Source organism: Diadema antillarum, unplaced genomic scaffold (genome assembly GCF_040938485.1).
Source record: "Diadema antillarum isolate AM-2024a unplaced genomic scaffold, OU_Dant_1.0 seq00000819_RagTag, whole genome shotgun sequence".
Lineage (NCBI taxonomy): Eukaryota > Metazoa > Echinodermata > Echinoidea > Diadematoida > Diadematidae > Diadema > Diadema antillarum.
The window spans coordinates 315547-332545 of record NW_027271696.1 but is presented as its reverse complement, the minus strand read 5'-3'; the positions used below and the strand labels follow the sequence as shown (position 1 = coordinate 332545).

The 16999-nt window shown below is 38.2% G+C and overlaps 1 pseudogene; it reads right to left on the bottom strand.

The window, feature by feature from the left end:
- Nucleotides 1-2298: 2298 nt before the first annotated feature.
- LOC139739787 (neuronal acetylcholine receptor subunit alpha-10-like) overlaps nt 2299-16999 on the bottom strand; it is a 129857-nt pseudogene continuing 115156 nt past the window's right edge.

Sequence of the window (16999 nt, the reverse complement as noted above, 5' to 3'; positions counted from 1 at the left end):
GCGATGGAGGCTTAGAGGGCATGCACTGTTTTAGTAGTCAATCTGGTTGATGGTAGGGAAATTCACTGTGGAGGGGTATGATACATAACACATTGGGGTCTCCAGGTGGCGCTATTCAACAGTCGTGCTCAGAATCACACCGAGTATTCTGAGATATTCTTACGTAACATGTGTATAGCTTATGACGTCAGGGGATGCTAGTAAACTGATTGTTCCTGTTTTTTACTTAAATTGTATACATCTCATGAAGTCAATAGTAAACACAGCAGTAGAAAAAGAAAAACATTTTTTTTTTTTTTTTTTAATCAGCATGCGCAGAAGACACAGGTGCACGATAACGTGTTTCCTTCAGCACAATTGTCATCCAACCAAGTTCATCTTGTTGGATTCATTCGTCTTTGCAAAGATATGTATTTGGTAATCAACAAAATTTATCAATAACCACTTTGCCAATTTCATGAATTACTGTATCTTTCTTAGCCAATATCATACTGTATGTCGTGGCAAAACAAGACGAAACTATTTTGCAGCATACAAATACAATTGCACATAAAGATGAAACATAGATTCATGTTGATGCACGTTTCATACCCAAAGAGTTGTTATTCACTAAGAGTATGAGGATCATATTCAAACGTTAGACTAAAGTCTAGATCACCTTGTACAGAAAGGGAAAAGGTTGTGAGTAAAGGTTTAATCATTTAGTTGAGGTCATCGTCGACGACACGCGACCGACCACATTTCTGTACTAGCTTTGCATTTTCGTTTAAAAAAAGGAAACTCCGGAGAAGGAATGTTTTCAGCAAGGAGAATTTTCTTTCAAAATCTGCTCGTCACTCCTTCGCCACAATTTGTTGAGTAAACGGCGAACCTGATACACCTATTTTCGTCGATCTATCTCTTTGCGATCGTAGACTCTGACACACACATCAGTGTGTGCAAAATATTTTCGTGTGGCATCGGTGGAATAGACAGAAGTGAATGTCGGCCGCAATCGGACGTGGTGACGTCATATGAGATCACGTGGTGTGTTCAACAGGTTGCCACGTTAGAAAGCATCATGATGGATTCAGGGTTATGCGAGGGCAATCGACACTAACGCTGATGCACCAATTACAAGCCCCATAATGACGTCATCATGTCTCTCTTCTCCCTTCGGCGTGACAATAGGGGGAGTTCCCCCGAGGGTGCTCCTGTAATCCCAACTGATGCAGGTCACTACGGCTCTGTTGCCATCACGATGAGCGTTTCAGTATGATCCGTAAAAAAGGGATGTGTGCAGTTCAAAAAAAAATGGTATTTGCGGCAAAAAAAAAAAGTTCTGAATTTGTTTGCTAATGACATCGGAAACATAATGTATGCATAAATCATGTAAATTGTGTATTCAATCACGTTATATATAGCCATCTGAAGAGTTTGATTTTTGCTCATTTCTCATAGCCAATATCTATGGATTTAACATGACTATCAACATGATCAAGTGAAGAGTTGTGTATTAGATATATCCCAAATTGCATAACCTACAACCCCACACTGCTTACAGAAACCGGATGTGCTTACTTATTAGGGCTACGAGGAGTACCACATATTTGGAGACAGCGAGTTGAGACCATGGTGTCTTTATGGAATTATGCGAATACGCAAATTTGGTTGGTTGGCTGTCACTCTGCCAATGCCAAAGCCTGATCAGTTTAGGCGAAATCACAACCGGTATATCAGACAAATTAAAGCTTTGCTGCTGTTAGGATAAAATCAGTAAAAGGAATAGCAAGAACAAGATGAACATCAATTACTGATACTCGTCACCAAAGCAATTCGGTAAAAACTAGTTTGAAGTATACGCAAATTTCGAAAATTCATCAGGACGCGTTTCCATGATGGTTATTGGGACGAAAAGGCACCATCTACTTCCTATAAACAAAAGAAAGCTGAAAGGGAAAAAGAGAAGAAAATACTCTAAACTATGGAAACAAAACTAAGTAAATAAACCTTGGAAATAACTTCTCTTCCTTTCAGACTGCTACATGTAGTCTTGTTAAGAAGGCATCTATAGTCAAAAGCAGATAAGATAGATTCGTCAAATAAACATGATGAGCTCTAATGCCTCTCTCGAGTCTTGTCCAAAACGTGTATGCATAGGTAAAAACGTCGACGACGACAAGAATATAGTGACGGTCATCGCCTTTCATTTTGCAGTCCCCGCATTGCGCACTGCTGCATGTCTAACCATGATAGTGTATAGTCACTGGACAACAGTCTCCATATAAACAGTTTTGGGTTCTCATATTGCGTTCCGGATCACGCTTTGCTGAACATAAAGGAGGCTGCGGCCAACGTTCCCATGAGAAAGACTAATAGAAATACCCTGTCCATGACCAGCGCTACGCGCTTCCACTCGTTCTGGCGGATTTTCTCCTCGCGCTCGGCGCGATTATTGCTGGTCAGCTTGCGCAGCTCGGTGAGCATGCTGCGCAGGATGGGGATAGCGTCCCTCGTGAACGAGTCCGAGCGGCGGCCGCACTCGAGCACGTGCATGCCGTCCTTGTTGACGGTGTTGTTGCGCTCCGTCATCGTCATGCCGTTGTGCTGCTGCTGTTGCTGCTGCTTGGCCGAGGGCGACAACGGGTCCGCGCACGTCATCAGGTCTTCCAGCTCCCAGCTGTGGCAGTGCTTCTGTAGCGAGTCCGTGCGCACGCTCATCCGACGTCGCTCCGTCTTCGAATTCTTGACGACCGCCGGAGCGAGGATGCGGCCGAGTACGTCGATGACCAGGATGCGAACCCATCGAGGAACGGGCCGACAGTCCGGTCGGCAGTGGTACATGTTGAGAACCATCACCGACATTGCCAAGGAACCCGAGATGAGAACCATGGTGCTCATGAAGTATTGTCCTGGAGGAGGAGGGAGAAGAGAAGAGAATGGAATAGTGTAAAGTGAGAAGAGGAGAAAAGAAGAGAAGAGAAAGGAAAAGAAGAGAAGGAAAAGAAGAGAAGTGAAGAAAATGGAAGAGTGTAGAGCAGAGAAAGGAAGGAAAAGGAAGAGAAGGGAAGAGGAGAGAAGAGGAGGGAAGAGAGGGGAAGAGATAAAGATATAAATATTGAAAGGGGGAACGAGAGAGATAGAGTGAGAGGGAAGGAGAGTGGTAAATAGACAAGATGGATTTGATTAAAAAAAGAACGACAAAAAGAATAATCTTACCACGAACGTTTCTATTACAGGATCCCTCATTGGTGTTGAATATTGTGTTATCTACCATACAATAAGTTGCATGCTGTATCACGCACTTTACTTCATTATAGAACAACAAACTAATGCTATACCATTATTCGCGTGCGTTTTATTTCTATCGATTGACAATGATTTATGAATGACGCTATTATCAAAAAACAAAACTTTATTCTGAAATATCTGGGATTTTATGAAACAGCAATAAAAGGAATTCACCCTCTTAGTTCTGGTGAAAAAACAAAAACCAACAAACCAACAAAATCATGGGACAGTAAATGCATAAAGGGGTTGGTGCGTGTATCAGGTTGATCCTGGGAATGAATCCCTGATCGTTACCGACGACGGGCACGGGCGCTGGGTGGGCGCGGGCATCGTTTCGGCGACGAGGAGCAAGAAGACTGTGAGTGAGAGGAGGACGGTGATGCCTAGACTGATCTTTTCACCCGATTCGGGCGGGAGGAAGAAGCTGGAGTAGCGCCACCATCGACACAAACGTGCAAGGGAGAATCAAGTTGAATATGTAGTACAGCGGTCTCCTCTTGAACCGGAATCTGAAAAGCAAAAGAAGAGGAAAAAAAAAAAGAACGCGCACAAGTGTAATTGTCATTCCTTTTCTCTGAGTTTGTGCGAGAATACGATCTTCTTCTATTTGATTCAGTTTTAATGAAAAGTACACATTTCCTCGACTTGTAACTGCCAATACGTTAAGGGTGATTTATTATAAGTCCCCCTACTTTCTGAAAGAGGTAAGTCATGTACTCTTTCATTATGCCAGAAAAATGAACGTCTTGAATTCGCTTCACATCATTTTTCTTTGTGGAAATTTCGTTGTCCTGCAGTGACGTCACGAAGTGTTGTGTCCTCTCGTCCAGAACTGTCTGTACCGAAACTTCATAACTTTTGAACAGATTGTCAAATTTTCTCAGACTTTGCCGACTGTGAATTACTAATATTGGTGCATTCACTCAATCTATAAACTTAGATATCATTCCCCTTTAAATGCTTTTTTTTTATTACGTTCTTCCCCGGCAGAGTAACAAGATACAGACTATCAATGCAGGATGTATGTGCGTTCACGATTACCGCAATACGGAAGCGTTAGACCAGCTTTTTATAGTCATCGTCGCTTTAAAGTTATCGGCTACGTTATAGCACAACACATACAGACCTACCAATCATGGTACAGAGTACGACGAAATGCATCAGCAATGCAAACACATCAAACATGACATTGCGCGTAGTGTGTGTGTGTGTGTGTGTGTGTGCGTGCGTGCGCGCGCGAAATAGAATAAGTGTACATCATCTTATTACAACAACAACACTTGGTTTACATCAATTTTTCCAATCTCCGTGTAGCTGTGAACTTAAACTGCGTACGGTGAACGCATTTCTCTACACCTCTAATCATCACGATTTGCATTTCTATTTCAATCATCCCCAACGTCTTCTCCAATTCCAGACATGCTTTGCCTGCAAGGCCCGTGTTTCCCCCTCCTTCCGAAAATGACACACTTATCGAATCTTTCTCTAGAAAAAATCGAAACTTTTTCGTTCTGATGCGAATCCATAAGACTTGGCTAGGGTAGTGAGGTACCTTGGCGTCCCGTTTGAGAAAGGGAAAGTTTCATTTGTCGATTTCGGGTCTGTAACTGGAATTAAGAGGGATATCCTTTCTTATTCTACAAGCTAGGCTTTTTTAGCAGTCCCCTCCATTTCCGACTTTTTCTTTGTTACGATTCAGTTACAGTTTTGTCCAGGCATTTCTTTATCTAAAGTATGTTTTGTCTCATTGTAAACAAATGACGTGCATTTAAAGTCTCATTTGAATATGCAAAAGTTACATTGTACTTTACTTTATCTATATGCAATTGTCATATTGTATACTTTCGTAGGAAATGAAATGAAATAAAAATGAAATGAATGAATGAAATGGTATATTTGTGGTAATGTATTACTTATCAAAACAAGTGAACATGATATCATAGGAAATAGCAATACATTGATAACTGAAAAAGATGCGGGTGGATGTCTGTACACAGCGATGACGATATGGCAAAGCTATTTTTCCAAAGGGTCCACTAAACAGGCATATGTAACTTATTACGTGCGTCACGTGACATTTAAAAAAGTGAGATATACTGTAATAGTAAGAACAAACACAATAGGAAAATACACAGTAAACATGTAGAATATTTGATACAAAGTGAAACAAAATATTATTGTTATCATGAGAGTATCAAAAATAAAAATCGCTTAAGGCAGAGGATTTCACATTTTCCTTTGCTAATTCAACATTGTTCAGAAAAAGACATTCATCTCTTTGGCTTAATTAATACCCCATAAATATACATTATTATGTTAAAACATTTCAATGCTTATATTTGTGTATGTATAATTATTATGTGTAATAACAGTATGTCCCTGTGTGCGTGTAAGTGTGTGTGTGTGTGTGTGTGTGTACGTGTGGTGTGTACGTGGTGTGCATGTTAGATGTACAATATAATTGCGAATAAAAATTGCTATTGCATGGGAATACAACCAGATACAATGAAAGACTTGAAGATGACGTGAGCGTCGAATCAAATGACAAGAAGTGACCTTACGAATAAGGACAGAAAGTCGTGATAATAAAGAATTTTGATCAATTATACTTTTTCTTGCACTCACCACGTAGGTCTCGTCTGTGTACGTCTTTCCCGGCGCATCCGGGTATTCGACCTCGATTGAGGTGGCGGTCATGTCCAGGATGTCCCACTGGCCGTCGCTATTGAAGACGGAGTCGTCACCTACGTTGAGCAATAAACAGTCGAATAAGTCGGAGCTGGGCCATGCGACCACGCCCCTGTCAGAATCATCTACTGGTACCTTGTTAAAGATCATTGTTTCGTAACCCTTACCCAACTGCTCGTTTTAAAGTTAATCATGATATTACTGGTAGTTCATGTTATTTGACAGACGTATATCCAGCGCTTTAGCAAAATTCATACAGGCAAAGGTGACAATAACATATTCCTAGTAGGTCAAAAGGTTCATGGCAGCTCAACGTCTAAATAATTAGTAAAGCAATGCCGGCATGCTTTTCGACGCCAGCGTGTGGAAATTGGCGTCCTTTTTCAATTACCATTTCGAAGCATTTCCACCTTGTGTATTACAATTGTGTTTTTTTTTTTCTGATTACGTCCTATAAATTACTAGATATTTGTTGTTGTTTAAGGATTTTTTTTTTTCATGACGTGCAGACTTAACTGCTTAGGACTGGAAGATAAGACATTGGTATTCCAACTGTCTTCCAAGAGGGAAACGAAGGGTCTGCTGTGAATTGAGTCAATAACACAGACATTTTCTGATTTGTTTTATTCCCCACAGTAGTTCCTTTGGTTCATTTCAGTGTTTTTGCCTCATTCAAACGTGGCCCTGTTTACCGATTTACTTTGAAACATTGAGACAATAATTCTTGTGCAGGAGTTTGTGAGAAAGCCAGCAGCATATCATCTTTTTTTTTTTTGATACTGTGACTGGAACAAAATCCATAGGCAAATGAAAGCTGGGGTAAGTAGGTATTTTTTACACTGCAAGTCGCTTGACGTTGGGTTGTTCGAATCTTTTATCCTGCAAAACACGGCCTGCGTCTGCAAGCAACATCTCAACTCGTGGAAATACTGTCCATGTTTGGTCAGTGACGATAGTGTGAATGCGGCTAAACATGAAAGGAAAAACCTGAGCTAATTAAGACTAATAAAAACAAATAAACCATGAGTTCGCCAGCCATGCCATTCCGGCGAGGGTTGAAATATAACTTCGGTGTTTGAGGTTCATTTTTATGTGAAGGGTGCCGTCACAGCTGGCTCGATAGAGTAAATTCCGCGGCACATTGAGCTGAAAGCATAGCAGCAAAACAAGGTTTTGGCGCGTATTATTGAACTGTTTACAGGAAATCGAGGCGACGTCGTAGCATCGTCTGTCATAAAGTCAGAAACTAACTACAGCGTGATTCTGAATTCAGTCAATTAATGTTTGTTATTTCCGGGTGCGGTAGCTGCTCTGTCGATTAGCCCGACCTATTTCACAGTTTGTTTATCGATGAATCTCCCATGTATTTACTATAGGCGCATGTTTTATAGGTGGCATTGCTTTTTATTACAGGAGTTAGCTAAAGAGATGCAGCATAGTTTTGGTTTAGGTGAAGATTTAGCTTTTAACTTTTTTGCGAGATATTTAGAAACCATTTCATTAAATGTTGAAAAGTAGACGATTCTAAGAGGAATTCAAAGTTTTTTTTGTGATTGAAAATCGCTTTTGAATTGGCGAAGATTTCTAAACACAAAGTAAAACAAAGTGATCCTAATGGGTCCGACTTTTGATTAGGATTGCTTCTTTTTGGATATCTCAGCCATTTCAAAACCAATTTTCATCAAATAAACTGTGCATTACCCTTAAATTATATGATATTTCATATTTAATAAGAGATTTCTCATTATGTCGAAAAACCATCGTCAAAAAAAAAACAACATGTTGGAAACTTAAGCCCCATCTCAACCGAAACTATACCATCCCTTAAAACAGTCCCTCCGAACTACATTTCCAAAGTCGTGTTTCCCCCTATAAATGAGTTCGAGTGTTAGTTTCACTTAACTGATCCAGGAAGATCTATGCAGAAAGTATGCACCCTTTTTTTTGGGGGGGGGGGGGGGGAGGGGGAGGATACCATGGACCATTATTGATTACAAAAACGCATATTTTTCTGCTGAGGTTATGAAGCATGTAACGTTCAACCAGCTATACTACGACGCTCTGTGTGTCAGCTCCACGGTTGTTCTATGACATTTTCATGTTTAGCTTATGAACGATACAATAATAAAATGTTGTTCAACAGGTGTGAGGACAGATTTTTAATGCGACAATGAATAATCTTGTCCTGCAATGATTATCATAAATAACAGGAAAATAAAATGAGGATACCAAATCTAAAAATCCGAACCTCCCGCGTGGCGTTAAACGCAACTGCTTGTCTCTTACGTCACGTATTCAAAGGAGGTCTGAGTAGTGAGGCTACATATGTCCCGGAAGATTTCGAAAAGGGTGGAAGGAGGGACCAAGAAAAAAAATGGAGAGAAATGAAGAAGTTAAGAAAAATAAGACGAAGAAAGAACAGGATGAGGAGGAAATGTCTTGTGGTGATCACATGGACACGAGGAGCAAGGGTACTCCCAAAATCTCAGGCCTAATTCACCCCTCCGATCGCACTTCGGGCAGGTGATTCAACATCGGCATGGCGCCAAAATTGCCATCCACACCGATCGTGTGTTTGTGATAGCGACTCGGGTCACGAGATATGTGCGGACTACTGGCAGGATGGAGGGAGGAAGGTAAGCGGGTGGGCCATGGGGAACGAGGGGGGGGGGGGGGAAGGGCGTGGATGGGGAGGTAGAAAACAGAGAACCAACCGACATGCATTTTAAGTGTTGATTATGGAGAATTCTTTTCCATATTTATTCTGGGAACCCTTCCCTCGCGACATTAGTTTGATTCATTCGAATTTCTTAAAGAGGAAACCCACTCCAAAAAATAAATCAACTTAAAAGAAAGAGAACAATATTCCCTTCAGAACAATACAAAAAATGACAAAAATCGGATTAAGTAAGGAAGATGTGATATTTTGAAATTTCATTTTGTTTTAGGAAAACATTTCTTGACCAGTACTTATGAATATTCAAATCAGTAAGTTGACGATATCATGCTCTCACAATTTCTTATTCATTTCGTATACAGAAATGACAAAAAAATCTCACATTTCAACCGTATAGATATAAAACTTGCCTTAAAACCAAACAAAATGAAAAAAGTAAACTCTGACATATCTTTGTTTGGGAACATGCAAGTAGAATATGATTATCTTTGTGTATGTGTGTGTGTGTGTGGATGATTATGGACATGATGTAGACATTTTGTTTTGTCAAAAAGGCACTATTTATGATAACACGCAGCGCGATCGGATGGGTAGAGTGTTTTGTTTCGTAGCCCGAAAGCTGATCCCACTCAAAGCCGAACCATGCCTGGTCAGTGCTCTCGTGCTATTGGCTCCTGACCATACAGCGATATGGGATACAGTGGTCAGGTTTCTGTTTTTTCGGAGCGCGCACGCTTGGCACGCCAAAGGCAGTGTGACCTTGGGATTTAGACTAGATATAATTTCACACAAATTTCATCCAGTGTCTTACGACGTGATCTGACCTCCCCCCTCCAAAAAAAAAAAAAAAAAAATACACACACGCACAAACTAAAAAAACAAAAGAAAACATAAACACACAGAAACAAACCAAAATAAAAAAAAAACCAAAAAAATGAAAATAAAGAATATGAAAAAATGTGATAAATGAGCTGCACCATATCGCTTGAATAAGCAAAAGTAACATTATACTCTAATTTTTCTTTGTATAACAAAAATTATGCAAATGTCATGTTGTACTCTATACTTTTGTCGGATATGAAATAAAATGAAATGAAATAGAATGAAATGAAATGAAATGAAATGAATATCCCTAGCACTGGTACCCCTCTGTAATATTCTAGGACTGTATTTATCATGTTAGTCTTCTTGCAGATTATCTGTACTATGTACAATGACTTGTCAGCACATAACCACAGCAACCAGAAAGACCTAAAAAGTAAAGTACACTGAAAATCTGAATGACAATCAAAAGATCCATAATGCATGGACTCACAAAATTGATCGAATCGCTGTGTGTTTTTTTTTTTCTGACAGCGCACTTTTTGTGACATGTGTGAAGTCTCGTACTACGAGCTGCCGGTGTAGTACTTGTTTTCCTTATTATATTGGTGTCTATTCATTAGGAATTACCAATATTAATGTTTCACGTAAAGGCGAGCTTCATGCGGTTAGCAACAAGTGGATATAAAAAATAAGTGTAAGGCGTTTTTGGATATATATATATATATATATATATATATATATATACATATTATTATCATTATTATTATTATTATTATTATTATTATTATTATCATCATCATCATCATTATTATTATCATTATTATTATTGTTATTATTGTTATTATTATTATTATTATTATTATTATTATCATTATCATCATTATTATTCTCATCATCATCATTATTATTATCATCATGTTTTTACTGAGCATCTGTACGGAGGAAGTGAAAGAATTTTTACGTCCGACCTTTTTAGACCGACACATGTGTATCAAACAGTGAGCACAATGAAAATAATCATACCGCGAATCAGCTGCCTTGGTATTATTTCCCTATGGCTCAAAAGGAATCGATGTCTCATCGCTACCTCATTATTCTGCGAATGATAATAATCATTCCATCCACCGAGATATGAGATGGCAGTGGGTTATGCAGTGCGCTGAATAAAGCTTGATATAGATTTCACTTACTGTAGTTGAGTCAAATGGCTAGGTCTGATAGTTGAGTGATTGACGAAAGTCTGATGGTTGAGTTGTTGAATAAGTTTGATAGTTGAGTCATTGACTAAGTCTGATAGTCGAGATATTGACGAAAGTCTGATAGTTGAGTCATTGATGAAAGTCTGATACTTGAGTCATTCACTAAAGTCTAATAGTCGTGTCATTGACGAAAGTCTGATAGTTGAGTCATTGACTAACTCTGATAGTTGAGTCATTGACTAAGTCTGATAGCTGAGTCATTGAATAAGTCTGATAGTTGAGTCATTGACTAAGTCTGGTAGTTGAGTCATTGACTAACTCTGATAGTTGAGTCATTGCCTAAGTCTGATAGTTGAGTCATTGACTAACTCTGATAGTTGAGTCATTGCCTAAGTCTGATAGTTGAGTCATTGACTAACTCTGATAGTTGAGTCATTGAATTAATCTGATAGTTGAGTCATTGATTCGTGACAAAAGAAACCCTCCCTTTCTATACACAAGTCTTTGTCAATAAATAGGTATGCTAGCTACCAAGCCACAGGAGTCGTGATTAACACGCAAGGTCAAAAAAACAAACAAAATAAACCTGACAAGTTAAAACAAATAACTTCACTCCTAAATTGGTTTTTTTCCATTTAATTTTTCACTAGTTTTTGCTCACATACTGGTATTTTTGTATTCATATTGATTTTATTTGAGTATGTACGCCCATAATTTTGTTTTTAAATCATATGAGTACTACTAACACTGAATGATAATGTGTATAAAACTTAGACTAATCTCAATAAGTAACAATTTATCAACTAAAACTTAATTAAAAAGATATGTGTCGTATTTCCTTTTTTTTTGTGGCAGTGTAAATCCCTTACATCACCTGCGCAGATTGCAGCGTGTTATGGCCCAACAAACTTGCTTGCAGAATACGGCAAAATGGAAAGTAGCAATGATATCCAAGCATGCGGGTAGAATTGTGGGATTTAGTATAGGTGTTATATCACCGACGACGCACTAATCCCCTATCATTTCGTTTTATCTTTCCCTCCTTTTTACTTATATATATAATACACTCTTCTGACACATACTACATTTATTGCCAATCAATTTTAAAAAAAATTAAAAAAATGTTCGAGTTATCACATTTGATACGTATGTGTAGGTCAGTTGTGTCACAAAACATCCTACCATATACAAATTTTGCAAGAAATCATGAAATATTAGGAGATATCACTATTGTAGGAATGAACCATAACTATAGACGGTTTATTCTAGAAACAATTTCATTTTAACTATTGTTCACATTTTGCATATTCAATAACGTATATTATTGATTATACTGATTAACAACTTTTATATTGGTTGTTTCTATCCATAATTCATATTTTAGAACTATTTTAAGGCACTATTATTGGGTTTTTGCTTCATTTACACATGATAAATAATGTCTTAAAGTTACATCAATTTAATTGCCATTACAAAATAATGAACACAACATACAATGACATATTCATCGCTCATTAAGAAAAAAGGGAAAATGAAAATACAGACTGTCGTTAGGCATGGAGTATTAAACGACGAGAATTATACAACAAGACCATTATGTAGCACGAGATGAATGAGTGATGTGCTCAATATATAAATGATGATGATGATGGTGATAGTTAATGGATGATGATTTCAATTAATGATGATGATGATGATGATAACAATGATGCAATGGTTTCAGAGGAGGAAAAAAAAGATTGCGGACTAGTATAACAACACTGACGTGTGACGTGTAACAAATTGCTAGTTTACCATAGAAAAACGAACAATGTCAATGTCTTCGTACTACAAAGAATACAAATGACCTGATCTGTTGAATCTGATGCTGTTTGCCTAAAATGTAAATATAATCATAATGGCAATAAAAGAAAGGTAACAGAGAATACAGTATGCACGATGCACGGAATGAAAATGGTTTCTTTTAATTGATATGGATGAGAGCTTAGAGAGTATGATGCCAATGGAATTGGCGAAAATAACATCTTGAAATATTCTGTTCTGTTTCAAACGCGATGGAGTAAAATTGGACTCATCAACAGGAGTATAAAAAGATGTCCCCACTCCATCCCATTTTAGATGAAAGAAGCTTCGGATAGGTTGCAGTACTTGAGGTCAAGGGTCAAGAGTATATGCGATGCGTGAAAAAGAAAGTAGTATAGAATCATATGGAACAAGAAAAGTGTTTTATACAACTAAAGGGGCAACGGGAGAACGGGAAGAAAGAAGGGAAGGGGAGAGGGGATCTGTCGAATTGAAGATCAGACCAGTTGATTGGAAGCGCGGCCAAATTGCCAGCTGGTATCCAGCTCGGATTTCACGCTCGCCCGCAATAAATTCAAAATGCAACGAATACTTCTGCATGTCGAGCAATTCAAACAAATCACCTTAATCGAAAACCTATGAATACTGATAGATTCATGCAAAGTGGTCATTATATCTTTTCAAATGATCAAATCTAGATGGTTTTAGGCCCTTACCTTTTGGACAAGATTGCCTTGAGCAAATAGAAACGTTGATATTCTCGTGGTTGAGGATACTAAGGTTTGACTTTAGCAAGTATAACCCCCTTTTTTTCTTTCATTCTAAATTTGTCGCAGGTGTATTTGTATTTTTGTGTGTGTATAAACTCCTCTGAAAACGTTGTTCTTTGCTTCTATGTAGAATGAAGCGTTTTTTGCTTGATTGATTGAGCAGCATTCATGTTATGTCTTTCGTTAGTTGGGATATTAAAACAGTTATGACACATCTACAAAACCCGACATGGATGCACGCGAACACTGTTCCACTTAACAGAGTCAAATGACAATGGTGTTATTACAAGACGATAATCAATGATAACGAAGGACAGAGATGTCAGTTGTTGTTTTTTTTCACACAACAGCTCTTCAAGCGAAAGATGCAATCAATTATATGATCATGTAGCGTACATAATGGTGAAAACTATATCGTTATCATAATTACCACAACAAAACAAAATAGACAAGTTCAATGTTATTACGATACAATGGAAAACATTAATTAAAGTAATGATAGATGTAAAAAACGGAATTTGATGAACAAAATGTGAAGGCAAATGGGATAAGATTAAAATACAAATAATGTGCACGTAAGAAGTTCAATATGTATTAACACAATGTTCCTGTGTTGGTGTTGTTTTGTAGATTAACTAATTTGACATTGAAAATAAGACAACAAAGTCTGCCTTTGGGTAGGTTTGTTTTGATCACTGTATGTCAATTCAAAACTTCAGGTGTATTTATATCAACAAATGAATAAGATAAGAATTTGTTATGTAATCACTGTAATAGTTTGTGTGTGTATATAATGCAATGGGGAAGAGAGAAAAGGCCAAATGAAGTATCAGTGTTGGTGTGTGTGTGTGTGTGTGTGTGTGTGTGTGTGTGTTTGTGTGTTTGCCACAGAATTGCATAATGAAATACTATTGCCTAGCTCAATCTATGCTGAACAATGCATAACAATATAACGAACTGATGAATAAAACCTTATCGCTTGTTAAAGAAAATCAACACTTCGTCTAATCAGCACGTACATCAAAATGCTATACCACGGGATGCAGATTCAAGAAAATGATACAAATGCACATCTTTCAAGAAGGACATACATAAGCATACGCAATGTGAGTGCATGACCGTTATGACAACAAATAACATTTCATGATCTTTGACACAAATTGTGACACAAGCCCCCTGCAGCTAGCAATGATAGATTAACGATACTATTATGCATAATCGTGACACTTCGAGCTACTCGTGAGTACCCATATACCATGGCTCGACACTAACTTTTTTTTTTTCCTCTGGTGTCCCGTTCGGGCCACTGAAATTGGTGAATTCTGAGTTTTTAGTTTTAGTTAGTTTTAACAAATTTAGTTGCCCGAAATGAAATGAAACATTAAAGAAAAAATCATGTTGAATTTTAGCTGCCCCATCCGACCACCAAAAGAAAGCCTTTTTGGAAGTTTGGTGGCCGCCCGCCATCATTTTGTGTGTGTGCGCGTGTGTGTGTGTGTGTATGTGTGTGTGTGTGTGTGTGTGTGTGTGTGTGTGTGACCCCGGGCCATCGGACCACCGCTAATGTCGAGCCCTGCGTATACTAGCCACACATATCACAACGTTTGAATACAGACTACTCATTCACGATTTCATATAACTATTTCCATTACAAGTTTGTGTCAAAAGGTCGTATGTATGGGGGGGGGGGGATAGGAAGATAGATTACGAGGGGAAGGTAATGAGCGATGAAAAAGACTGATTATTACCACCAGTACCTCCGCCCCAAATCCTCAGCTCCTTCCCCTCGTGCTGCCACGGGCCGAATTTCATCTTGCAGATCTGCTCGTCGAACGGGAATGTCTTGACGTCGATGGAGCAGTAGCTGGAGACGATTTTCGGCGCGGCCCAGTTGACGTGGCCCTCGTTGGTTATCACCACGATCTCGTCTCTCATGAAGTCCTTGTACTCGTCGGCGGCGCTGTTCACGTTGTCGCCGAAGTGAGAGCACGGGGAAGGGGGATGAGCAATGATGAGATGGAATAGATAAAAAAGAAATACGCAAATTGCAGGAGAATGAGAGATGGAAATTGAGGAGAAAGAGAAATTGATATAGAAAGACGTTTACATAGTGAAAGACAGACAGATAGATAGAAAAATAGATATGGGGGGGGGGAGAAATACAGCAATTATCATCATCAACCATTATTGTAAAAATAACCTTACCATTGTTGTTGTTACAATTTTGATGAAAATAGTAACTTCATCATGGAAATGTTAATGATAATTTATGACAAATATATCATTATCATTACTGTGACTGATACTGTTATTCTTACCATTGTAGAAATATCATTGAAACTGATATGCATCGTAGCTCAAGTTACTCCTATGATCGAATAATCAAGATGCGCATTAATTTTGTTTTTATTACAGTCTATCTGATGATGGACTCACCTAAAAAAAAAAAGTTTGATAATGGCGCTTAACCCATTTTATGATCAAACCCAGATCATAATTTTTGAAGCGTAAATCCCTTATTGTTTTTTTTTGTGTGTGTGTGCGTATCTTTTTAAATAAGTATGTGTTTAAGATCCCGAAATGACCGAAGAACTATAATTGATGTTCTCCGTTGCCATATCTGCTTCAATCTTACAACCGTGGCATCTTCATAGATGCAGATATTCGTGACACGTCTGACGAGGACATCGACGCTCGATAACGCAGAGATTTCCCTCGATGATCGCTGATCATTTTATGAGGACGGTCATGATTATCGCGCGAATGTCTGGAGAAATGTGCGGAATTCTCGGCGCACCTTTCCCAGTTTAGCTTATGTGCGGCGCGCCATATATCTTAAGTTTCAACAAGTGAGAGTTGTGGACGCATTTTATTCCACGCCACGTGTGCTTGCGTGCCACGTTAAATGTTTTGACGTGCTCTCTCATGGCCAAGAACATGGGAAAACAAAAACATCGAGAGCCATAGATCAAAGAACTTCTTTAGAGGTGTTATCCAGACACTGTCATTACAACGACCTTACTGGCCATGAGTGTGTGTGCTCCAAATTACTTCGATGGTTCCGAATGTATTTTGATATAGATAATAGGATGAGGTATAGTGTTCAAGTTCAACTTTATTTTCATTTCCATTAAATAAACAGGAGAAATTATATTCAATGCATAAACAAAACAAATTTGTAGTAATTTCGATAAACGTACATCAACAAGATACATGTGATGATGAGTAACGACATATTATAATTGCATTTATAAGGTATATACATATGCATATTACACGAATGGTAATGGAAATGGAGGGTCCCACTAAAAAGCCAAGCTTGTACGATATGGGACCCTCAGAAATACATAAAAAGCAAATAATGGCTTCATGAAACTACAAACAAATATATGAAACAAAATCAAAGAAACCAATGTCAACTGACAAGAAATGAAATAACAGGAAAGAACGAAAAAAAAAAAACAAAATGGGGAAAAAATGAAACTGCAACACACGCCATCGTGGACACAAGCAAACATATTTCCAGGACGTATAGGAGTAGTAATACGCACCCTTGAATGATATTGTTAATATAAGGATTGGGTACATATACCAGAAAAACTACAAAAGCGCGGACATATTAAAAGCAAAGAATAGACACAATGATGCATTGTTCGATGACTGTCATATTTGAGGAGAACTTATATTCGACAGATTATTTTACTCTCATGATAGAAAATAATTGATGTATAATGATTAATGCATAATAATAAGTGATAACTTAATTG